The sequence below is a fragment of the Callorhinchus milii genome, unplaced genomic scaffold (genome assembly GCF_018977255.1).
Source record: "Callorhinchus milii isolate IMCB2004 unplaced genomic scaffold, IMCB_Cmil_1.0 Scaffold61, whole genome shotgun sequence".
Lineage (NCBI taxonomy): Eukaryota > Metazoa > Chordata > Chondrichthyes > Chimaeriformes > Callorhinchidae > Callorhinchus > Callorhinchus milii.
The window spans coordinates 75,366-87,916 of record NW_024704802.1 but is presented as its reverse complement, the minus strand read 5'-3'; the positions used below and the strand labels follow the sequence as shown (position 1 = coordinate 87,916).

The window sequence follows — 12,551 nt, the reverse complement described above, 5'->3', positions numbered from 1 at the left end:
CCCCATCACTCCCATCTTCGCCCGAGACCATCACTCCCGCCTTCGCCTGACCCCATCACTCCCACCATCGTCCGACACCATCACTCCCACCCTCGCCCGACCCCATCACTCCTACCCTCGTCCGACCCCATTACTGCCACCCTCGCCCGATCCCATCACTCCCATCCTCGACCGACTCCATTACTCCCACCCTCGCCCGATCCCATCACTCCCATCCTCGACCGACTCCATTGACTCCCCATCAACCCGATGTTCCAATTCAAGATCCTCTTCCTCACCTTTAAGGCCATCCATGGCCTCGCCCCCTCCTACCTCTCTGACCTGCTGACTCCCTACCAACCTGCCCGCTCCCTCCGTCCATCGGGCTCTGGGCTGCTCCATGTCTCCCGTCCTCCCATCGGTGGCCGGGCTTTCAGCCTCTCTGTCCCCACACTCTGCAATTCTATCCCACGGTCCCTTCCCCTCGCTTCCTCCATTGCCTCCTTCAAGGCCGGTCTTCAGACGTTTCTTTTCGACCGTGACATTGGTGTCCCTCCCATCTCTCTGCCTACCCTCCCCCCTCCCCCACCCCTCCCCCGTCACTCCCCCACCCCTCACTCCCACTCCTACCCTTCCCCATCCCTTACCTCTATCCCACCCCTCACTGTTATACCACCCCCCTCCAACCGCTCCCCCTCCTCTCACCCCTCGCCTCCACCACCACCCTCCCTCCCCCATGCTCGGACCCCAACAACGGACTGTTCAGCTTTCAGACGTCCTCCCATCGTGAAAGGCGCTCTGTGGATGTCATTTTGTTGATGTTGTTGTGTATTTGTGTGTCTCTGTGTGTATAAGTTTGTTTGTTGTGGGTGTGTATGGGTATTGATGTGTATATGTTTTGCGTGTGTTTGCGTAGGTGTGTTCGCGTGTGTGTGATTGTGCATGTTTCTATGTGTGCGCGTTTGTGTGTGCATTTATGTGTTTGTTTATGTGTTTGTTTGTGTATGTGCATTTGTGTGTGTGTGTTTGAGTGTGATTTTGTTCCTTGATGTGTTTGTTTGCATGTGTGTGTTTGCGTGTCTGCGATTTTGTGTGTATGAGTTTGTGAGTGTTTTTGTGAGAGTTTATGTGCGTTACTGTGTTTCTGTGTGTGTTTGTGGGTGGTTGTTTTTGGATGTGGTTGTGTGTTTGTTTGTGTGTATCTGTTTACGTGTTTTTATGTGTGTGTATGTTTGTATTTAATTTTGTGTTTCTGTGTGTGTTTGTGTGTTTTTTGAGTGTGTGTCTGTGTTTCTATGTGTGTTTGTATATTTTTGTGTGTATGTGAATGTGTGTGTTGTGTTTGTTTGTGTGCATGTGTGTACATGTTTGTGAGTTTGTTTTTGTGTACGTTTGTTTGTGCATTTCTGATTGTATATTTGTGTGTGTATTTGTGTGTGATTTTGTTTATGTTTGTATGTGTGCTTGTTTGAGTATTTTCGTGTGTGCGTTTGCGCCTGTACGTTTGCTTGTGTGTGTGTTTGCGTGCGTGCAATTTTGTCTGCCTAAGATTGTGAGTGTTTTTCTGAGTGTTTGTCAATTTCTGTATTTGTGTGCGTTCATATGTCTTTAGATGTTTGTGTTTGTTTGTGTATATCCGTGTATGTGTATTTACGTGTGTGTGTGTTTGTATGTGATTTTGTGTGTCTGTGTGTTTTAAGTGTGTTTCTATGGGTGTTTTTATGTTTTTCGGTGTGTGTTTGTGTTTGTTTGTGCATGCATTTGTGTGCGTGTTTGTGAGGTTGTTTTTGTGTATGTTTGTTTGTGTGTTTGTGTGTTTGTGTATTTGTGTTTGTTTGTGTGTATGTGTATGTATGTTTGTACGTGTGCTTGAATTTTTTTTCTATGTGTGTTTACGTGTGTGTGTTTCCGTGTGTTTTCTTGTGTATGTGCGTTTGTGTGAGTGTTTGTCTGTCTTTCTCTCTTTTTGTGAGATTGTGTTCGTCTTTCTGTCTGTGTGTTTCTGTGTGTGTGTTTGTGTGTGCGTGTGGGTGCTTGTGTGCGTGTGTTTGTGTGTGTGCCACTCCTACAACCTGTCCGGCATCAAACAAGTTGTGAGTGACAGTGGTTTACACACACCATGTTTACTCTGATCCCTGTTATGTCTCTGTGTCTCTGATCTCCAGGTTGGACAGTAACAATCTGACAGTTGATTGTACCGAGGATCTGACCTCCGCTCTCAGCACAAACAACTCATTGACGGAGCTGAACCTGAATAATAATAAACTGGGAGATTGTGGAGTGAAGCGACTGTGTGAGGCTCTGAGGAATCCGGAGTGTAAAATACAGTCTGCGGTAAGTAACACACTGTGTCTCCAGAGTCTGAATGGCTCCAATATCTCAATGTGTTTTTTGTGACTCTCTGATCAGTGAGGCTGAATATTGTGACACGAATCGGTGTGACAGTGTGAGGCCACAAGCCATCTTTTACATCAAACTCTCAACATGATTAATGTGTCTGTGTGTCTGTGTATGTGTTTATCAGTTTGTGTCTGTATGCGTATCTGTGTGTGTGTGTCTGTTGTCAGAAACATTTGCAACTATTTCCAACACTTTCAGAATGATCCAATTCCAGTTTACCAATTGTTTCAGTTCAATAACGTTATTCAGGTCAAAACAGCAGGAAATACACAAATAAATGAAACAACAAAATAACACACAAGACAAAAAACGGTACCGACCGGATTTCTGTTACAGCCCTGGTGGTGTATCGCACTGTTCCGCTACCGTTCCCGAGAGATATCTAACACACCTTTGTTTAAAGACGGCTTAATAACTCCAGCCAAAGCTATATTTTTTTAAGGNAAAAAAACTACTTATATGGTTATATCCATAATATGTTTAAAGTCTCCCTTTAACCACATTTGATTCTCTCCTGATCACTCCTCCGTCCAGTGTGTAAATGTGAGCAGACTTTCTGTGTCCTTAAACGTCCTGACCTTATCTTCTCATTGTTTTGGGTTCTGCCTTCAGTCACTGAGCTTCGCCGCCTTTGCACTTCTATTTTGAATTCTTAAACCACACTTTAACATTAACTCAAGAGAACAATGTGTGACTGTGTAAATGTGTGTGAAAGTGTGTGTGTGTGTTTCTGTGTGTGAATGCGTCTGTTTGCATGTCAGTGAGCGCGTGTATCTGTATGTGCATCTGTGTGTTTTTGTGAGTGTGTATGTGTATGTGTGTTTGCGCTTGTTCGTGTATGTGTGCTTGTCTTTGTTTCTGTGTTTGTGCGTGTGTTTATGCGTCTGTTTTTGAGTGTGTCTGTGAGTGTGTGTTTCTGTTGGGTGTTTTGTGTGTGTGTGTGACATTGTGCGTGTTTGTTTGTGTGTATGCTAATATATATGTGTCTCTTTGTTTTTGTATGCGCGTTTGTGAGAGTTTGTGTGTGTGCGTGTCAGCGCCTTGAGACATCCTCCCGTCGTGAAAGGCGCAACACATATTGTTGTTGTTGTCGTGTGCGTTTGTGTGTGTTCCTGTGAGTGTGTGCGACTGTGTGTGTGTTTGTGTGTGTGTTCTGAATTCTTCCCTTCACAGCTGCAGATCATCCAAAAATCTGCAGCTCGTGTACTCTCACACACAGGGCTCCCCGACCCCATCACTCCCACCCTCGCCCGACCCCATCACTCCCACCCTCGCCCGACCCCATCACTCCCACCCTCGCCCATCCCCATTACTCACCCCCTCGCCCGACCCCATCACTTCCACCCTCGCCCGAACCCATCACTCCCACCTTCGCCCGACCCCATCACTCCCACACTCGCCCGACCCCATCACGCCCACCCTCACCCGACACCATCACTCCCATCTTCACCCGACACTATCACACCCACCCTCGCCCAACCACATCACTCTCACCCTCGCTCGACCACATCACTCCCACGCTAGCCTGATCCCATCACTCGAACTCTCGCCCGACATCATCACTCGCATCCTCGCCCGACTCCATCACTCCCACCCTCGCACCCCATCACTCCCACCCTCGCCCGACTCCATCACTCCCACCCTCGCCCGACATCATTGGCTCCCCATCCCCCAGAGGATCGAGTTCAAGATCTTCGTACTCACCTTTAAGACCTTTAATGGAATCTTGTTGTTTAAGGCCATCCATGGCCTCGCCCCCTCCTCCCCTCTCTGACCTGCTGACTCCCTACCAACCTGCCCACCCCTTCCGTCAGATGGGCTCCGGGATGCTCCATGTCTCCCGCCCGACCCGCCCTCCCATCGGTGTCCGGGCTTTCAGCCTCTCTGCCCCCACACTCTGGAACTCCATCCCACGGTCCCTTCCCCTCACTTCCTCTCTTGTCTCCTTCAAGACCGGTCTCAAGAATCTCCTCTTCTGTCATGTCTTTGGTCGTCCTCCCACCTCTCTGCCTTCCCTCAACCCTACTCCATCCCTCCCCACTGCCCCACCCCTCCCCACACCATTCCCCCCACCCCTCACCCGACCCCTCTCTCATGCCCGTCACCTGACTGTTCAGCGCTTTGGGACGTCCTCCCTTCGTGAAACGATCTCTATAAATGTCATTTTGTTGATGTTGTTGTGTATTTGTGTGTTTGTGTGTATGTGTTCGTCTCTATGTGTGTTTGTGAGTGTGTACTTGTGTTTGTGGGTGAGTATTTGTATAACTCACCCACAAACATGTGTGTGTGTATTTTATCTTGTGTTTGTGTGAGAATGTTCACGCGTGTGTGATTGTGCATTTTTCTGTTTGTGGGCATTTGTGTGTGCGTTTGTGTGTTTGTTTGTGTTTGTATGTGTTAATCTATGTGTGTGTATTTGTGTGTGATTTTGTTTTTGTTTGTGTGTGAGCTTGGGTGTTTGTTTTTGCATGTGTGTGTTTGTGTGTGTGCGATTTTGTGTGTATGAGTTTGTGACTGTTTTTGTGAGTGTTTGTGTGTATTTGTGTGTATATATTTGTTTGTGTGTTTCTGAGTGTGTATTTGTGTGTGTGCGTGTGTGCATATTTATGTACGTTTGTGTAATCTGTGTGTTTGTTTGTGTATGTGCTTCTGTGCTTTTTCTGTGTGTTTACTTATTTGTGCTTACGTGCTTGTTTCTGCGATTGTGTGCGTTTGTCTGGCTGTGTGTTTTTTCTGTTTGTTTGTGTTTCTGTGCGTATGTGTTTGCGTGGAAAGGTTTCTGTTTGTGTGATTGTATTTTCTATGTGCGCATTTGTATGAGTACGTTTGTGTGTTTGTTTGTGCATGTATGTTTTTGTGTGTTTGTATTTATGTGTGTCTGTGTTTGTTTGTGTGCATGTGTTTGCATTTGTATTTCTGCGTGTGCGTTTCTCTGTGTGTCTGTGTGTGCATCTGTGGGTCATGTGTTTGTTTGTGTGTGTATGTGTATTCATGAGTGTGTGTGTGTTTGTGTGTGATTTTGTTTATGTTTGTGTGTGCTTGTGTGTGTGCTTGCGTGAGTTGTTTTGCGTGTGTGTGTATATTAATCTGTGGGTTTGTTTGTGTGTGCACATGTGTATTTATGTATGTGTGTGTCTGTGTGTGTATTTGTCTGTGCGTCATGTGTTAGTTTGTGTGTGTGTATATATATTTATGCGTGTGTGTTTGTGTGTGATTTTGTTTATGTTTGTGTGCTTGTGTGAGTGTTTGCGTGTGTGTGTTTCCGTGTGTGTAGGTGTGTGTGCGATTTAATGCAAATGAGGTTGTAAGCGTTTTGTGAGTGTCTGTGCGTTTCGGTGTGTGTTTTTTGTGTTTGTGTGTCTGTATACTTGTGCGTGTTTGGTTGTGTGTATGTTCATTTATGTTTTTGTGTTTGTATGTGATTTTGAGGTTCTGTGTGTGTTTGTGTGTTTTTTAGTGTGTGTCTTCATGTGTTTCTATGTGTGTTTGTATGTTTTTGTGTGTGTGTTTGTGTTTGTTTGTGTGTGCACGTAAGTGCGTGTTTTTGTGTATGTGTGTGTGCTTGTGTGTGTGTTTATGTATGTTTGTGCGTGCTTGTGTGTTTTTTTCTGTGTGTGTGTTTGCGTGTGTTTTTGTGTGTGTGCGTTCGTGTGAATGTGTTTGTGTGTGTTTCTTTGTGTGTGTGGCATTGTGTGCGGATGTGTATCTGTGTGTTTGTTTGTGTGTGTTTCTGTGTGTATGTTTGCATACGTATGTGTCTGCGTGGGTGAGTTTGTGTGCGATAATTGTGTGTGTTTCTGTGTGTTGGGGTTTGTGCGAGATTGCTTGCTAGTATGCATGTACGTGTATGTGTATTTCTGTGTGTTTGTTTCTGTGTGTGTCTGTCTGCGTTTTTGCGTGTGATTATGTGTGCGTTTGTGCGTGTGATTGTATGTGTGTGCTTATGGGTGTATCATGGGTGTTTATGTGCCTATATGTGTCTGCTTATGTATGTGCGTGCAGTGTGGGTATTTGTGTGTATGTTCGTTTATGTGTTTGTGTGTGTTTACGTGTATGTTTGTTTGTGTGTATGTATCTGTATCTGTGAGTACGTGTGTGCTTGTGTGTATTTGTATGTGTATGTGTGTAAATGTGTATGTATGTGTGCGTGTGTTTGTTTTTGTATGCGTGTCTATATGTGTTGTGTGTGTATGTGTGTGTGCACTCCTGCAACTTGTCCGGCTCAGACATGTATGATGTTGGGGTTTCCTCCATAATCCTGAGACGTTTAACTCATTCAAAGTCAATGATTTCATCCATATTCCCAAATGGCTGTAGCTCCAGGATGCAAATTATTTTCGTGGAAAAATTATGTCCTGAGATAGTTTTCTGTTGGTGTATTTACAGTCAAAATGTCTGTGCAAAACCCTCCCTCAGAATAAAGTCTACCCAGCTTCAGCCATGAGTTAGCCTGTGTCTGCTCACACACTGCAGTCTGAGCCCTGTAGCTCAGTGGTTAGAGCCCTCGCCTCGCTAGCGAGAGGGCCTGGGGGTGATTCCTGGCAGAGCAAAACCTTACGGATGTTTCCTTAATCCAGTCGTGTCTATTTGCCTCACAGTCAGTCACAATCCGGTTGTTAGACGATATGTAGATCGCGTTTCCAGCGTTAATAATCCCTTCAAATAAATATTTCACACAAAAAAGAAACAATCAATTCACTTTTACAGTATATTCTCTGAAGAGCTTTGAGGTGTCTCCAAGACATGATGAGGCGCTGTATCAAATGTCAGGATTATTGTTATATGATATATTATATCTGGATGTCGGGCAAACTCTCTGAGGCCCGCTCGCTGGGGGCAGGGACTGTCTGAGGGACGTTTCCATTTTTGTATTCGCTTGTGGTCTCTGACGACTCTTCCTTCCGTGGGTGACGGCCTGTAGTGAGCGACAGTGTGTTATACACACTGTGTTTACTCTGATCCCTGTCGTGTCTCTGTGTCTCTGATCTCCAGGATGTGGGGTAACAGACTGAGCGATGGCTGCACTGATGATCTGGTCTCCGCTCTCAGTACAAACCGCTCACTGAGGATCCTGGACCTGAGGTCTAACTCCTTCACAGACGGCTCTGTACCCGCTCTCCGCCGCCTCATAGAGACCTGCACCAGTCTGGAGGAGATCAGGTGAGTGTTTGTGTCAGTGTTTAATGTGATCAACACACAGAGAAAGGGCTGCGTATCAGAATGGAAACAGTTTCAAGGGATTTAGTTATTTTTGTACTAAACTGCGACATGAACAGTTTACAGTTTGTATCATTATCCCATGCGTTATCCCATTATCCCATTATCCCTCTTTAATGTGTTTCAGGCTGTGGGGGAATAGGTTCAGTTCAGACGGACGGAATCAGCTGAGGTCACTGCGGGGAATCAGAGCTGAGCTCTCAGTGAGCTTTTCCTTCTTTGGCTGAGGCATTGACTGCCCACACAGTCTGTGTAAGATGGAATATATTCTGGACACTCTAGTGACTGATTATTAAAGATGTTAATCCTGAATCCCCTGCCATCTCTGCTCTGGTGACCGTTAATGACACACACCGCCTACGGGCGTGCGGGCGGCTGGAAATCCCAGCCCTCAGTCACTGCTAAACTGTTGTAATCGAGTACAACTAACGCATTTTCTCTCACAGTTAGTGTCTGTGAGAAAATGAGAGCAGTCAGTGTATGTGTGTGTGTGTGAGCGCAGTCAGTGTGTGTGTGTTCGGGTGAGAGCAGTCAGTGTGTGTGTACATGTCCGAGTACAATTGGTCTAATTGTCTAACTCCAGCAATGCTTTATGACATGGCAATTATGAATATATATATATGTGGTATAAAAAGCAGTAAATTAGGAAACCATACAATAATATCAAAAGAATACACAACTAAATCTAGATATTCAGAGCAGAGCAATACTACCGGACTTCGTTCATTCAAGACGTTGTTGATTCAGCACTTTCCCTTTTCTGCAAACAAGTCTTTCGATCCTCAGGCCTTGAACCAACGCTTTGTTTCCAACTTTCGGTCTTCTGTGCTCCACCCTTTCGCTTTCCTTTGCTCTTCTTTGTCCTTCCTATCCAAGTCCCGAGGTCTCAGCAGTCTTGCTCTGGAGTTAACTAACTTTTAACCCTATTACACTGTAACCTTTATTACATGACTGTCAGCAATCAAGTTATACACCATATTGTCCAGTGTCACCTGCGCGGGTGATCAGTACGTGTTGTTTTTTTCCATTTCCCCACTGTCTGGCCTTGAAGATAAGATAAGGCTGAGGGGCCCACAGTGGTACTCACGGCCATCGGTGTTCTGTTCAAATATTCAGTTCATTTCCGCTAATAAGGTTAGTACACTCGTGATCACAGCATTCTCAGCATTATATGATTAATTCTTTGTAAACACATCTACTTCTTTTGTGACCCTAAAATCAAAACTAACTTTTCCAGATGTATTTTTCAAGCCTGAGTATTATTGACGCTAACCCATTTTTTAACCGTCCCCACCTTGAAACCGAATTAATGATAATAATGAAGTCTCACAAATATACCAAGACCAATTGACCCCGTAACCGCGCGTTCTACCACACCCGACGCATACAAAACTCGCGCAGTTGCCAATGTAGACCCTGTCCTCTGAGCAGGTATAGACTGCTTTTGTGAAGTAGATGACATGTTGGGTTGTACTTGTCCACTTATCTCCCCCCAAGACGGTCGAGCTGAAATTGAACGTGAAGACCGGCTTTGCGGGTGGGAGGGTAAGCGAAGTATAAGCCGTCTTAGAAGAAGTCGCTGGAAGGAAAGCGACCTCCAGAAGGTGTTACGAGCCACTGTCAGTATCCGTAGGAACTAAATCAGACAGTGAAATCTCCCGTTTCTTTAAACGCTTTAGTTAGTTGTTATGATTGCGGTAAAGTTGGTTAATATGATTGCAGTAAAGTTGGTGACCATCATATGAAGTGGGAATAGAAATTTGATCAATTTTTGCTTCTGCCTCAAAATACATGCACTCTCAGTTATACCAGGGATTCAATTGTACTCGGACATGATCATTAGCTGTAAACACAGTGTCACCTTATGTGGAAACCAAGGGGTTAGCTTTCTGTGAGTAGTCTGAGCTGGTCAGCACGAAGCCTGAGTGTTCGTTTATTTAAACAAACCAGAGTCCGAGCAGTCAGTGAATTTAAACTCCTCACAGTCAGTGAATTTACAATTTGCTGTGCTGTATAAATATAACATCTTTCTTTTACATTTAAGTTGTTCCTCCAACTGCAGAACCTTTTTGTGACACTGTATATGTGACACAGGATCCTGTCTAGATTCCCTGGCCATAGCTGCCTATGTTTTACAGAAGCCTTTGAGGGTAAGGCACTGGAGTTTTGTTGATTTGAGCAACACCTCCAGTCGCCTGCTGGAGGATTAACAATGCTATCAATCTATCCAATTTTTGGTCCACGGGCGAAGGTTTCGAGGTGATTTGGGGTAAATTTCCAATTTGTTTAGACCCTGGTTGTGACTCGCTCAAACAGTCACAAGCAAAGTGCCCTCTATCCACATTCAGTGGGTTTCCTCCCGTTTTATAGCCGAAACCCTGGCCGCATCCATCTATCTCCCTTTGGAGCATAATAACCTCGGCCAACACCGCAGTTATTATGTCTGTAAGGTCTATTCTGTGCGCGCCGCTCCCCCCTTTACCACAGTAATTCCCAGGACCCTGTCCTCCTTCGCACACGTGTTCAGTTTTAATTTGGGGTTTGACTTCAGCCTTTAACTCCTCGCTCTGGGGTGTCAGGAGGATATGTTTGCGGTCAGCATCCTCTGGTTCCTGATGGTAGCGGCGATAGCTATTCCAGCGCCACTGCACTGGGTTTGTTTTACTGTCAGTGGTGCCGAGTGTTCGGCTATAATCAGCGCATTCCGCGACAGTCAGGGGGCGACTGTGTGTCTCACCTTTCCTACAGCTTCTCCTTACGCATACATTTCCCGATCTGTCATTATTATAGCTACCTGGGGGGAGTGGGGGGTGGCATTACCCCCGAATCATAACGTGAGTCATCACAGTTATATGCCTCTTCGTCTGTGTCTAAATCATCCCAATCGGGATCCTGATTGTCCAGTCCTCCCCTGTGACTGCAGACCCTAACCCCGCCCTGTCTGTCACAGTCGTCTGAAGGCTTCAATTTCTCTCTTGCATTTTTGGTGATCCCCTGACATGGCTTTGATCTGTTCTACACTCATGGGGACAGCCCCTTGTGCAGCCTTTAGCTGACTTTCTGGTTTTTGAATGTTAATCGGGGCCTCTCGGAGTAAAGTTACCCTTTCCTCATGGTTTCCCCTTTCGGGCTGAGCTAAGTTCAGAGTTCCGGTTTTCTGGTCCAATACCATTCTTAATTCTCTATTTTTACATCGATAGCGCTCTAGTTCTTTCTGTAATGTCGCTTTTTCTGCCTCTTTCTTTTCCTTATCAGAACAAATTTGGATTTTTCTCTTATACGATTCGTTCTCTTTCTCTTTCAGGGTGTGCATCATCTCATCCATTTCCTCCTGTTTCTCTTCCAACGCCATCTCATGCTTCTCTCTTTCTCCCTTTAAATCATTTTCCTTTGCTTGTAACGCTTCCTTTAGCTCGTTATTTTCCTTCTATGCTTCTGGACACCCTATTCACATATTCTACCTCATTACATGTATGCACGTACTTCCTTGTTTCAACTTGCCTTCAATCACTTGGCTCTCGATATAAGATCTGTCTCGTTGAAAAGTTCGCTCTTCCAACTCTGCCGCCCTCTGTCCGCTTTGGTGCATATTTTATCCTCATAATTTACCCATTTCTTGAAAGTTTGCTCAAACTTGCCATCTGTTGACGGATTAATTTTTTTTAACGGCGATCACAGGTTTCTTCCCTGATCTTGCTCCCGAATTTTTCTTTTGCGGAGCTCACGGGGTACTTTCCTGTTCTTGTTCTCTAACCTTTTTTATAAAGCAGAATTCACAGGTTTCTTTCATGTTCTTGTTCTCCAATTTTTTAAGCAGAACTCACAGGACTTTACCTGTTCTTGTTCTCTAAACATCAATTTTCCCTCCATTGGGCTCTTCAGGAGTTAGGAATATGGATAAGAATTTATATATATTTTGCAGACCTTTTGAGAAAAACCTATCGTATGTAAACATTAAACCTTTTAGACGGTACCCAACATATCAGAGTGGCTTCAGGTCATTTAATACCCTTGCGAACTTTATATCTTTATTTTTAGATTGTTTCTAAGCACATACATGTAACACATTCATGTTTTTCTTATTATTTTATTAAAACTCCACCACTCGGATCCTGCTGACGACGCAAATGTGTTCCTGACCGACCTTTTAATTGGATGAGAGCCAAAGGATTCATTAGTGCTCCATATTTTCATACGCTCGGCCCAGTATTGCCAAACCATGCTGTTGGCCTTTGATTTATCGGCAAGTCTCCTCAACCTTATCACCTACTGACTAAGAGGGACGATCTTACAGCAGCTTTTCAATAACGAATAAAAATCAAATCTTTACATTCAAATAAAAAAAGACTCGACAAAACATCTTTCAATGCTTTATTTCAACGCTCAACAGGTAATACCAATCAAACAATACATAGAAAGGTATATGATCCAACAAGCAATACTGCAACGACGTAAACAACAACAACAACTCCCCTCTCCCCTACCACATATCTCCCTCATGCTCGGGCCCCGACTCCTGGCTGTTCATCTCCTTGGGACGTCCTCCCGACGTGAAAGGCGCTGTATGTAAACGTCCTGTTGTTGTTGTAGTTGTGTAGTTGTGAGGCTTTGACTGCGTTGTTCCCCATGTTTAAGAGCCAGTGTCTCGAGGACACACCCCGGTTGGCCGCGGGCACCGGCTGCTGTTCGGGGATCGGTTGGATTCCGATGGCTTCGCCACTCAATAGGGCTTTATACGGTTCCGAGGGCAGTTTGGGGGCAGACTGGCTTGGCCCTGGTTCTCTCACCTGATCTGGTTCAGGGGTCAATCCCCTTCTATCCTGGTTTAATTTAGCGCACGGTTTGACTTGCGGTTCCTGCCTCGCAGCCAAACATCCGCACGGGAATATAGGGTCAGACTCCGGGAAGGAGCAGAGCCCTCCATACAGAAACCCCAGCAAAGGGGAACCAACGGA

General features: G+C 45.2%; 1 long non-coding RNA gene across 1 annotated transcript; it reads left to right on the top strand.

Annotated features, from left to right (window-relative positions):
* The first annotated feature begins 7,376 nt into the window (after nt 1-7,376).
* Nucleotides 7,377-7,908, top strand: LOC103191151. Its single transcript, XR_489226.2, has 2 exons — nt 7,377-7,539; nt 7,724-7,908. It is a non-coding gene; the product is annotated as an uncharacterized LOC103191151 (long non-coding RNA).
* The last annotated feature ends 4,643 nt before the right edge of the window (nt 7,909-12,551 follow it).